We start from the raw sequence: 11,186 nt of genomic DNA, 5'->3' as shown, positions 1-11,186 counted from the left end.
CCACACCTGACGCATTATCTCCTCCTTGATATTGTAGAAATGGACCCGGCACAGAACATCTCTAGTGAAGTTTTGACAATCCACACCAGCACCAGCGACCCGGTTTACGCGGTCCAGTTTAATCGCCTCAGTTGGGTGACTTTAGCATGGAGATGTGGGTAGCCTCTGGGATCCCCCTCAGTCTTATATTATTTCGGCGGCTACGATTTTCCCCGTCCTCAACACGGAGTTGAAGTTGCTTGGAGATGGGATCTATAGCTTGAGTGACCATCAAGGCGGGTAGCATGGGAGGAGACAGTTGCAGATAGTGTGGAGACCTTGTTGTCGCTACTAGCAACCTGCTGGCATAGCTCGCACATCTCTCCCCTGAGGTCACCCTCCAACCTGATTGCCCAGGAGTCAAAGTCTGCTCTAAATGCATGAAGCAGGTCCCTGGCCCGGCCCCTCCACAGATTCCAGGAAGGCCGCAGGCATGGATGGGTCTGGAGAGCAGGCACAGGAAGCTGGCAGAACCGTCTGCTTGGAACCAGCCGCTTTGCCGGCAGTCTTACCGCTTCCCTGCGAGTGTGCAGTCGCCTTGTCCCCAGTGGCCTTCGGCATGGCCGAAACTTTAGGAGGCATAGCTCGGCCCGCTGCCAGGGGCGCAGTTCTCAGGCTGTGGACAAAGAAGGCGGCAATGTCCCGGGCACCGGCAGAATCCGGAGCAGAAGTGGAGGACAGCCGTACCGACATCCACTGTGGGGAGAGGGTAATTAGTGAGAGAGTCCGGTGAATAAAGCCCCGGGGTCGCAGAGCTCCGATCGGCATGTCCTCAGTCTGCCATGCTTGGTCACGCCCCCTTTTTTATTTATTTTGTATTAAATGTAGAATCCTATGGCTATAGACTGCCCAACCATCCCCAAATAGGCAAGAGGAGGAAAAAAAAAAAAAAGCAAGCCTAAAAGGAGAGGTAGGGGTACTGCCACATGGAATTAGTCGAGCATTGCTAATGTGACCTCTTTTTTATTCTCCCCTACTCATCCCTCTGTTCTGCCTTCATTCCTTCCTCCTCCTCTCTGTACTCCTCCTTCTCTTTCTCCTCCTCCTTTCCTTTCTCACCTCCTCCTGCCTCGACTCCTCCATTTTGCTTGCAGCGTATCAGTCATTACAAAAGTACCAGTTATTTGGGTACCACATGCCCCCAAAAATTTGAATTTGCACTACAGAGCTTGGTGGGAGCAGCACCTCAGTGACACAAATCAGTAATAAAAAGACCACACTCATTTTCCTCCTTATTCCTCACTTCCTGCACCCCCCCAACAACAACATTTTCCTGCTGCATCCGCCGCAACATCTGTGGCCCCTAGTGACAGAAAGTGAACTCTCATAAGGAGTTTCAGAGTCTTAGGATACACAGTGTCAAGTGGGAAAGTGAATCATGGGTCAAAATGAGGAGGGTTCTCTGCAGAATTCTCCTACACCCACCCTGCTGCCTCTAGCAGCATCCTTCCCAAGGTAGGTATCTCTACAGCAGCTGCTGGAGTGAAACAAAAAAAATGTCCCCAAATCACCCCCATGCCCAGCGTCTTAATGCTAGCTTGGCTTAAAAAAAGGTCAAACCACTTTACTCCCACATTCTCCAGGATACAGAGGATTTTGCTACCTACATGAAATACAGTAAGGGTTTACATCCACTTTAACAGATTTGCCAGTTCCGACAAGCCCAGCACTAATCACTCTCTATGCAACTTGTCAGAAACCTATCACAACAAAAGCACATTATCAGTATGGCTGCACTTCAAACGCACAGAATTTGCTGCAAACCCATGGGACAGCAGGCCATCACTTACTCTGGCCTGTTGGAATGCTGGTTTGTTTCAAATACCTTATACATATATCCACTAATTTGTCTACTTATAAAAGACTAGTTTTGTATGGTCATATTTGTTCCCTCTCTGCTCCATTCTGTTTTTTTGTGGAGAATGGGAGAGACTACCACTAGTAAATCCCAGGGCAGCACCATCAGGCAGAACATATAGTGATGTGGTAACCATATCACAGGAGCATTGCTCAAATTAGTACAACCACAGTACTGCCTCCTGGTCACAAATATAAAATTCCCCCTACTACCAAACTGCATGTTCTTAAAAACATGGTTACATGACAAACTGGGTGTTGGGAGCTGGTATTCTCTATAACAGGGCCGGCCTTAGGCCCTTAGGCGCCCTGTGCGAGAAAGCTTTACAGTGCCCCTCAGTGACCACACCCCTCAGTGACCACACCCATTTCTCAAATATCCGCACCATTTAAAGACTCCCATTTTGTTAAGCCCCAAAGAAACACATTAAAAAGTATGATAAAAATAAAACTTTTAATCAAAGCTATTAAACTTGTAGGCACAATATTAGTATTATTATTAAATAAAACAACAGAAGGCAAACAAGTGGTAAACAATAAATGTCAAACTAAAATAGAGTCTATAAAAATAAAGTGTCAGGTTGTTATTCAGACCCGTTTTTCAAGTAAGTGCATCTAGAAAATAAAAAACAGAACACAAAACCTAGACTACATGTTAAATTAATGAATTACTATTTGCCCGATGATACGAACAAATTTATTCGGGCACATAATAATTTATTTGAGAATCTGTGGCGGAATGCGTGTCACCATCTTTGAGGCGGGGAGCATGAGGTCACATGACGCCATGAATGCGAGGCGTCAGGTGACGTCACACACCCCCTGGTCTAAACAGACCCCTGACATTTACCTTTTAAAATAGAAAAAGAAATTGAGGACACAAAGTCATCAATTTATTTTTCTACAGCATCTGTTCTAAATGAATGGAAAGCACTCAGTACAGAGGCTTCCCATTCATTCAGAAACTGGTGATAGTAAAATAATTACTATCATCAGTTTATGAATGGATAGAAGCCTCTGTACAGAGTGCTGCTACCCATTCAGAAAGTCATGAATGAACAGGAAGTGATGTGAAGCACTTCCTGTTCATTCATAACTGGGGACATTCCAGTGTTTGCTCTGCACAGAGAATCGGTAAATATCATTGATATGTACCTATCCTCCGCTTGGCCACACAGCCACTGTCATCCTGAAACTGACAGGATGACAGCGGCTCCGCTCTCCTCACCGCTCGGCCGTCCTGACAGCTGTGGCTACTCTCCTCCTCACCGCTTGGCCATCCTGACAACATGCAGCGCTCCCTTCTGCCCCCCCCGCCGCTGGCTTCAGCGGACATTTTCTCCTGGGATCCCCTCTGCCTGTATGGGCAGAGGCAGAAGAGATCCAAGGAGAAAGACAGTGCTGAAGTGGGGGGCGGAGGAGCGAGCGCTGTCATGTCGGTTGGCCAAGCGATGAGGAGGAGGGAAGCCGGGGACGAGCTGTTTCGGCCGCCTGGCGCCCTTGTTGCCATGGCGCCCTGTGCATCCGCACAGCTCGAACACCCCAAAGGCCGGCCCTGCTCTATGGGATTACAGAAAGCAGTAAAGACTTGTTGTGGAGAAAAAAACATTGATCCACTTCACCAAAAAGTGAAAACAATGTTTTGTATTGAGTTTTACATTCATTCATTCACCTGTACTGAATGCAAATACACAAAAATATATAAGACAGTGTCTTATTTCCGGGGAAACACGGTATATATAATGTAATTGATATGCCATATTATTGAAATAATTTATATATGATAATGTAATAGAACCTTACCATTAACTCTATCTCAGCACAAACATCCTCAGGAATCATGTTGATATTCTGTAGGCTGGTATCTTCTGATATTCCACACATAGGATCTGGCAGGTCAAACTTTAGATTCAGCCACAACAGAAAAAAAAAGAGCACAGAACCATTGTTATTGTGTTCCAATCTTGTAACCACTGTCTACAGAAGTCATATAGCCATGATGGGAAGTGTATCTCATGCTGGAATTTTTTTAAAGTTTAGCTTGTCGATAGAGTTGGAAAGGTTAAAGTATGCAAAATTACCGTCTGCACTTTTTTTAGAAGAGTAATAATTAACACCTCTGTTCGGAACCGCTGTTGTTCCGAAACGTCGCTATATGATGTGATAGCAATCGAGTCAATAAACCGTTTTTGACTTGAAATTCTATTGGAGTGCGAGTGGCTTTATACATACTGTACACTTATCTTGGATTGCAGAGGCATCTGCAGTCACTTTGGCACTGGATTTTGATCTCCCCAGTGGAGACCCAGGCAGCAAAAACCACCCTGGCAGAGGTCCAAACTTTACCCATTCGAAAAGAAAAAAGAGGAACTCTGGAAAGATGTGAAAACATGCATTTATTTAGATAGATAGATAGATAGATAGATAGATAGATAGATAGATAGATAGATAGATAGATAGATAGATAGATAGATAGATCTTGCTAAAGTTATTTTCAAACAATGCTGTTTGCAATTACAACACGTTAATTTTTTTACATTTATTGCCATTTTACCGTGGACATTAGCTATACATTTTGTAGCTTCCAAAATGCCATGAAATTTAGAAATAAATAAACCAATCTCATTTCAAACTGCAATACTATGCACAATTCTAATCATACATAGCAGCATTAAGGAGAACTATGGGGTTAAGGCTTTTCCCCATAGTTCTCCTTAGGGTAACGGGAGGACACAAACTAGCATCCTCCCGTCACCCTAGGTTCAGTATACCGCGAGCTGTAGCTCGCGGTATACTGAGACGCCGCAGTATACCGCAAGCTGCTGCACGCGGTATACTGAGACGCCGCAGCTGAAGCGGATCTCGACAATTATGTCTGGATCACTTTAAACTTAAAGCGACACTAAATGAAAAAAGTAAATAATAAAAATAACTTCTGTAGCCGCCATCACCTTCTGTGATGTGGCTACTAAACATTTAGTGATAGGCAGGGCTGTAGTCAGCCTGGCTGGATTATAGTAGCAATTATCTGGTTAATTCCAGGTGTCTGGCACTGACTGTTCCCCCCCTGGGTGGAGTGTGACTCTGTCATATTTTGGGACAGCCAATGAGAGACACTGTAGTGTATGTACAGTACAGCAGCCAATCACTGGGTTAGCTCAACCAGTGGTGTATGCAGAGATAGGGTACATATACTGGAGTATCTGTCATGTGCTCAAACTAGCCGGGACCAGCCATGGATTAGGGCTGGATACTGTCCAGCTACCCCCCAGGCTAGGCCTGAGGGTGGGCATAGGCTTTTGTGAGGGAAATTTTTCCCTGGTGCCTCCAACATGGAGGAGGCCTGTGTTGCTGCCAGAAGAGGAGAACCAGAACAATGAGTGGCTCTTGAAGTTACCGGGAACTCAAATGACTTCAGGGGCATGTCTGGTGTCTCTCCTGCTGAGGATTTATGCTCGTCTGCTACTTCAGTCACCATCTGCTGTATCAGAAGTGGATCTACACTGAGATGCTTAAAAGGTCTGGTGAGTCTGGAGTCTGTCTGTTACACTCTAGAAGCTTAGGATCATCTCTCCCCATGATGAAGTAGTTTAATAAAAGTTATTCAGCAGTGTACTACTGGAGTGGACATCAGTTTGTGGGCACTAGAAGAAGGGCGGTTAAATGCTAGTGGGGGCAGCTGAAGATCATACCCTAGACAGACTAGTTGATAATGAACCAGGCATATGCCAGCGGCTCCTTCAGGGGTGAGCGCTACACTTCTATTATATAAATAATAAATGGCTGTGTACCTTTTTTTTTTGCCATTGTTCAGCTCTAAATGCTCCAAAATCGGTTTTATTTTTCCTCCATTCACAACTTCCTGCCAGAGGGTGGCTACTTTTTTTCTCCATGATTCCCATGGGAGCTGAAAATTAGCCACCCTCTGTGCTGGTTCATGTGAAGGACTACAACATGCTGAGGGCGTGTCTTCTCAGTCTCCGCCCACAAATCCTCCCTTCTAGACTCTGCAAGGAGCTGGGATTTCTTAAGCTCTCCCACACTAATATATGGGGGTCTATTCACAAAGCTGCCAAAGGATCTAGTGGTAGCTTCGGCTGATCCTTCGGCTAGCTTCGACCCCAGGACCCCTTCGGTTCAGTAGAACCGAAGGGCTGCTGTACGGGCTATTCACTATAGCCCGTACAGTTCCCGAAGTTGGCCGAGGGGCTCAGTCGAGCCGAAGGCATATGCTTCGACTCGACTGAGCCGAGGTGGAAGCCGAAGCTGGCCGGCCAACAGCCTGCTACTGACTGCTGGGCGGAGCCATCCATCATCTCACCGCTGGCTCCGGCCACTTGCACAGACGGATCAGCATCCCTGGTTACAAGGTAACCAGGGATGCTCATCTCCAGACAGCCCAACTCTCCCGGACGCTCCGGGAGTCTCCCGCAATTAGATAGCGGCTCCCGGCCGCCTGGGAGAGAAACACTTTCTCCCAGAAAGTTTTACTCTGCTCGATCGAGCAGAGTAAACCTTTCCCTGCTCTGTTGTCTTTTTTTTGTTTTCTGACCTTGGAGCAGAACCGCCCGGCCAATAGAAAACAGTTGGGTGGAGCTAGCTGTCACTGTTAGCTCCGCCTAATCCTTTTCTATTCACTCACTGATGTTCGGTATCTATGAGAATAGGCCGAATAGCACCGAGTAGCCTGCCGGAGGTTCGGCTCAGCCGATCCAGATGTTGGATTGACTGAGTCGAACTCCTTCTGCACTTCGGTTTTGGCCTATCCGAAGTCAGCCGCAGCAAGCCGATGTACGGCTGATATTCACTCGGCTGCCTACGGTTTTGGAGAATGTTCATTGTGTAGATGTGTGTAAGGAGAAAAAAAGCTGAGGGCTTTGTGTCACTTTAAAGCTAATGTCCTAGTAGATCAAAAGGCTTACAACCTCATCTTTTATATTTTACCACTAAAATAACTTTAGTGTTTTTTCAATTGAAAATATGGGTTTGATAAACAGTTGTGCTAATATCATGCAACATAAAAAAAATGGAACAACCACCATTTAATTTTCCATGATCTCTGCTTTCAGTCAATTTTAATTTGTGAGGGGTTTACCTAATCTTCTGGCCTAAAATGGGCATTTTAATGTGCAAAAAGGTTTAAAAAAAACAGCACTGGTAGACAAAGGGTTAAGTAACACTTACAGGTCTTGTCCTTCCCTCAGACTGTGACTGGACAGTCAAAGGAGGAAAAAGCAGACTGAGCAGCTTGTCTCTATGTCACTTTGTACTCTCCTCCTACAAGAGAACAACTAATTGGCTACTTGTGTTGATTTTCCTTTTTTTTTAGCCTTAGCTCTGCTGTGCACAGACTGCAAGAGCCCCATGAAATAAAATGGAGGCAGATCCAATTTTTTATGTTGCATATTAGAGCAACTGTTTATCAAACCCATATTTTCAGTAAAAAAGCACTAAAGTTAATTGAAATGGTAAAATATAAACGATTAGGTTACATCAAGTAAATAGATACCAAACATGCCATGACTTGAAATTATGCACGCCCAGAAAATGGCAACAAACTTTGGCACCCAAAATTGTCAATAGGTGATGCTTTAATAGCCTCCATTTTAGAGTTAACCATGAATAATGACCCTGAACGTATTTGGAGGAGTGTGGAAGTGATCAGATCGCTGAAAAGAATCACTACTGACAGAAAACCCGACAGTCAACTTTTAAACTGTATAAACACTACTGGCTGCTATGTGTTTAAAGACCTGTGCTGCTGCTAATGTAAGCCTTACGTCAGTGGCAGCGAAAGGGTCAACTGCAGCACAGCTTTTTTTGGTGGTTTTTTTTTCATATCTCTATAGGTTGAACTCGATGGACATGTGTCCTTTTTCAACCTGACTAACTATGTAACTATGTAACTAGGTCTTCTGACCTGCCAAACAGGGTTGTGCTGCCCAGCAGAGCTATGTGAAACTCAGGACAGGATGGACAGAAATTGAAATCCTTTGACAAGTCAAACAGCTCCCATATATTTAATTTGTCTATTTACTAGTGTGCCTGGAGTTCATCCTTACCCCCACACTCTACTTGTGTCACTGTATAAAGACAGTTAAAAGAAATGTAAAATGTTCAAAATTCCCTTCATATCCTGTCTTGGACACACAAAAGAAAATTTGAGGAAATCTCTCTAAAGTAAAGGAAATCACGGTAGGTGCATTGTGTGATAGATAGCATGCATTAATTACACGGTACCATGTGAAAAACGCACTGCAGTGATGTAAATGGGCCCTCAAATTATCCAAGCATGAGCGCAAAAATCCTTTTTCTTTAAAGTGACATTAAAGGATACATTTTTTTCCCTCCCCCCTATGTTAATGTTAGCACTTACCTTAAATTATGTCTCTTAATCTGATCTTCTTCTTCTTTCCTGATGTTTTCATCTGTCCCTCCAGCGGTGCGACGGCTCTCCGATCCAGCACTGACTCCTCTCTGCTTGCAGGCACTTCTGATCCAGCGGTGTCTGCATGCGGGTGCACGCGTCCATAGACTTACCTTGCGTCTCTGCTCGTCTCCGAGAATCCGAACTGCGCATGCACCCACCCCAAGATGCTTTGCGGCCGCCCGAACAGTTTCGTTTTCTCGGGCGGGAGCGCGCAAAGAAAAAAAGGTAAGTTTAAACCGCTGTTATAGCGGGTTTTTAAAAAAAAAACTGTTTGCCTATATCTACTGCTTGATAGCAGTAGATATAGGCAAAGAAAATGGGAGGGTTTAGAACACCTTTAATTCTCCTTGTACGTGATTGGATATTCTTTGCAAAGTGATTTGTTTTGTTTTGCATTTTTTCACCTCTTTTACTAAAAAATTTACAGAAAATGAGAAGAAAAGTGGGGTTTTGAAAGCACCAAAGTGACAACTCCAGACAAAAAGATGTATACAAAATGTAAGTATTAGTATTAGTTTAAAAATAGGCTCAAAGCCAATTTGTAAAAGCAACTGGTTGGGTAGATAGGTCCCTATAAGCTCATTCCTTTTACAAAAGACCTTCCATTCACATGAAAACATGATTCACCATTTGATTTTGTAAATAAAAATGATCAGGGTTAATTCATCAAGTGTCCAAAATTCATAATATAAATAGAGGCCTGAAAACAATGCTCGGAGGGTTTAGGAGTGGAGCAAACTTTTTCTCCACTAACACTGCCCTACAAGCAGAGTATGACCACTTCATCTCACCGCTGGCTCCGGCCACTTGCACAGACGGATCAGCATCCCTGGTTACAAGGTAACCAGGGATGCTGATCTCCAGACAGCCCAACTCTCCCGGACGCTCCGGGAGTCTCCCGCAATTAGATAGCGGCTCCCGGCCGCCTGGGAGAGAAACACTTTCTCCCAGAAAGTTTTACTCTGCTCGATCGAGCAGAGTAAACCTTTCCCTGCTCTGTTGTCTTTTTTTTGTTTTCTGACCTTGGAGCAGAACCGCCCGGCCAATAGAAAACAGTTGGGTGGAGCTAGCTGTCACTGTTAGCTCCGCCTAATCCTTTTCTATTCACTCACTGATGTTCGGTATCTATGAGAATAGGCCGAATAGCACCGAGTAGCCTGCCGGAGGTTCGGCTCAGCCGATCCAGATGTTGGATTGACTGAGTCGAACTCCTTCTGCACTTCGGTTTTGGCCTATCCGAAGTCAGCCGCAGCAAGCCGATGTACGGCTGATATTCACTCGGCTGCCTACGGTTTTGGAGAATGTTCATTGTGTAGATGTGTGTAAGGAGAAAAAAAGCTGAGGGCTTTGTGTCACTTTAAAGCTAATGTCCTAGTAGATCAAAAGGCTTACAACCTCATCTTTTATATTTTACCACTAAAATAACTTTAGTGTTTTTTCAATTGAAAATATGGGTTTGATAAACAGTTGTGCTAATATCATGCAACATAAAAAAAATGGAACAACCACCATTTAATTTTCCATGATCTCTGCTTTCAGTCAATTTTAATTTGTGAGGGGTTTACCTAATCTTCTGGCCTAAAATGGGCATTTTAATGTGCAAAAAGGTTTAAAAAAAACAGCACTGGTAGACAAAGGGTTAAGTAACACTTACAGGTCTTGTCCTTCCCTCAGACTGTGACTGGACAGTCAAAGGAGGAAAAAGCAGACTGAGCAGCTTGTCTCTATGTCACTTTGTACTCTCCTCCTACAAGAGAACAACTAATTGGCTACTTGTGTTGATTTTCCTTTTTTTTTAGCCTTAGCTCTGCTGTGCACAGACTGCAAGAGCCCCATGAAATAAAATGGAGGCAGATCCAATTTTTTATGTTGCATATTAGAGCAACTGTTTATCAAACCCATATTTTCAGTAAAAAAGCACTAAAGTTAATTGAAATGGTAAAATATAAACGATTAGGTTACATCAAGTAAATAGATACCAAACATGCCATGACTTGAAATTATGCACGCCCAGAAAATGGCAACAAACTTTGGCACCCAAAATTGTCAATAGGTGATGCTTTAATAGCCTCCATTTTAGAGTTAACCATGAATAATGACCCTGAACGTATTTGGAGGAGTGTGGAAGTGATCAGATCGCTGAAAAGAATCACTACTGACAGAAAACCCGACAGTCAACTTTTAAACTGTATAAACACTACTGGCTGCTATGTGTTTAAAGACCTGTGCTGCTGCTAATGTAAGCCTTACGTCAGTGGCAGCGAAAGGGTCAACTGCAGCACAGCTTTTTTTGGTGGTTTTTTTTTCATATCTCTATAGGTTGAACTCGATGGACATGTGTCCTTTTTCAACCTGACTAACTATGTAACTATGTAACTAGGTCTTCTGACCTGCCAAACAGGGTTGTGCTGCCCAGCAGAGCTATGTGAAACTCAGGACAGGATGGACAGAAATTGAAATCCTTTGACAAGTCAAACAGCTCCCATATATTTAATTTGTCTATTTACTAGTGTGCCTGGAGTTCATCCTTACCCCCACACTCTACTTGTGTCACTGTATAAAGACAGTTAAAAGAAATGTAAAATGTTCAAAATTCCCTTCATATCCTGTCTTGGACACACAAAAGAAAATTTGAGGAAATCTCTCTAAAGTAAAGGAAATCACGGTAGGTGCATTGTGTGATAGATAGCATGCATTAATTACACGGTACCATGTGAAAAACGCACTGCAGTGATGTAAATGGGCCCTCAAATTATCCAAGCATGAGCGCAAAAATCCTTTTTCTTTAAAGTGACATTAAAGGATACATTTTTTTCCCTCCCCCCTATGTTAATGTTAGCACTTACCTTAAATTATGTCT

The sequence above is a fragment of the Nanorana parkeri genome, unplaced genomic scaffold, assembly GCF_000935625.1.
Source record: "Nanorana parkeri isolate BGI_ZX_2015 unplaced genomic scaffold, ASM93562v1 scaffold1825, whole genome shotgun sequence".
NCBI lineage: Eukaryota > Metazoa > Chordata > Amphibia > Anura > Dicroglossidae > Nanorana > Nanorana parkeri.
Note: the sequence above shows the minus strand (reverse complement) of the source record.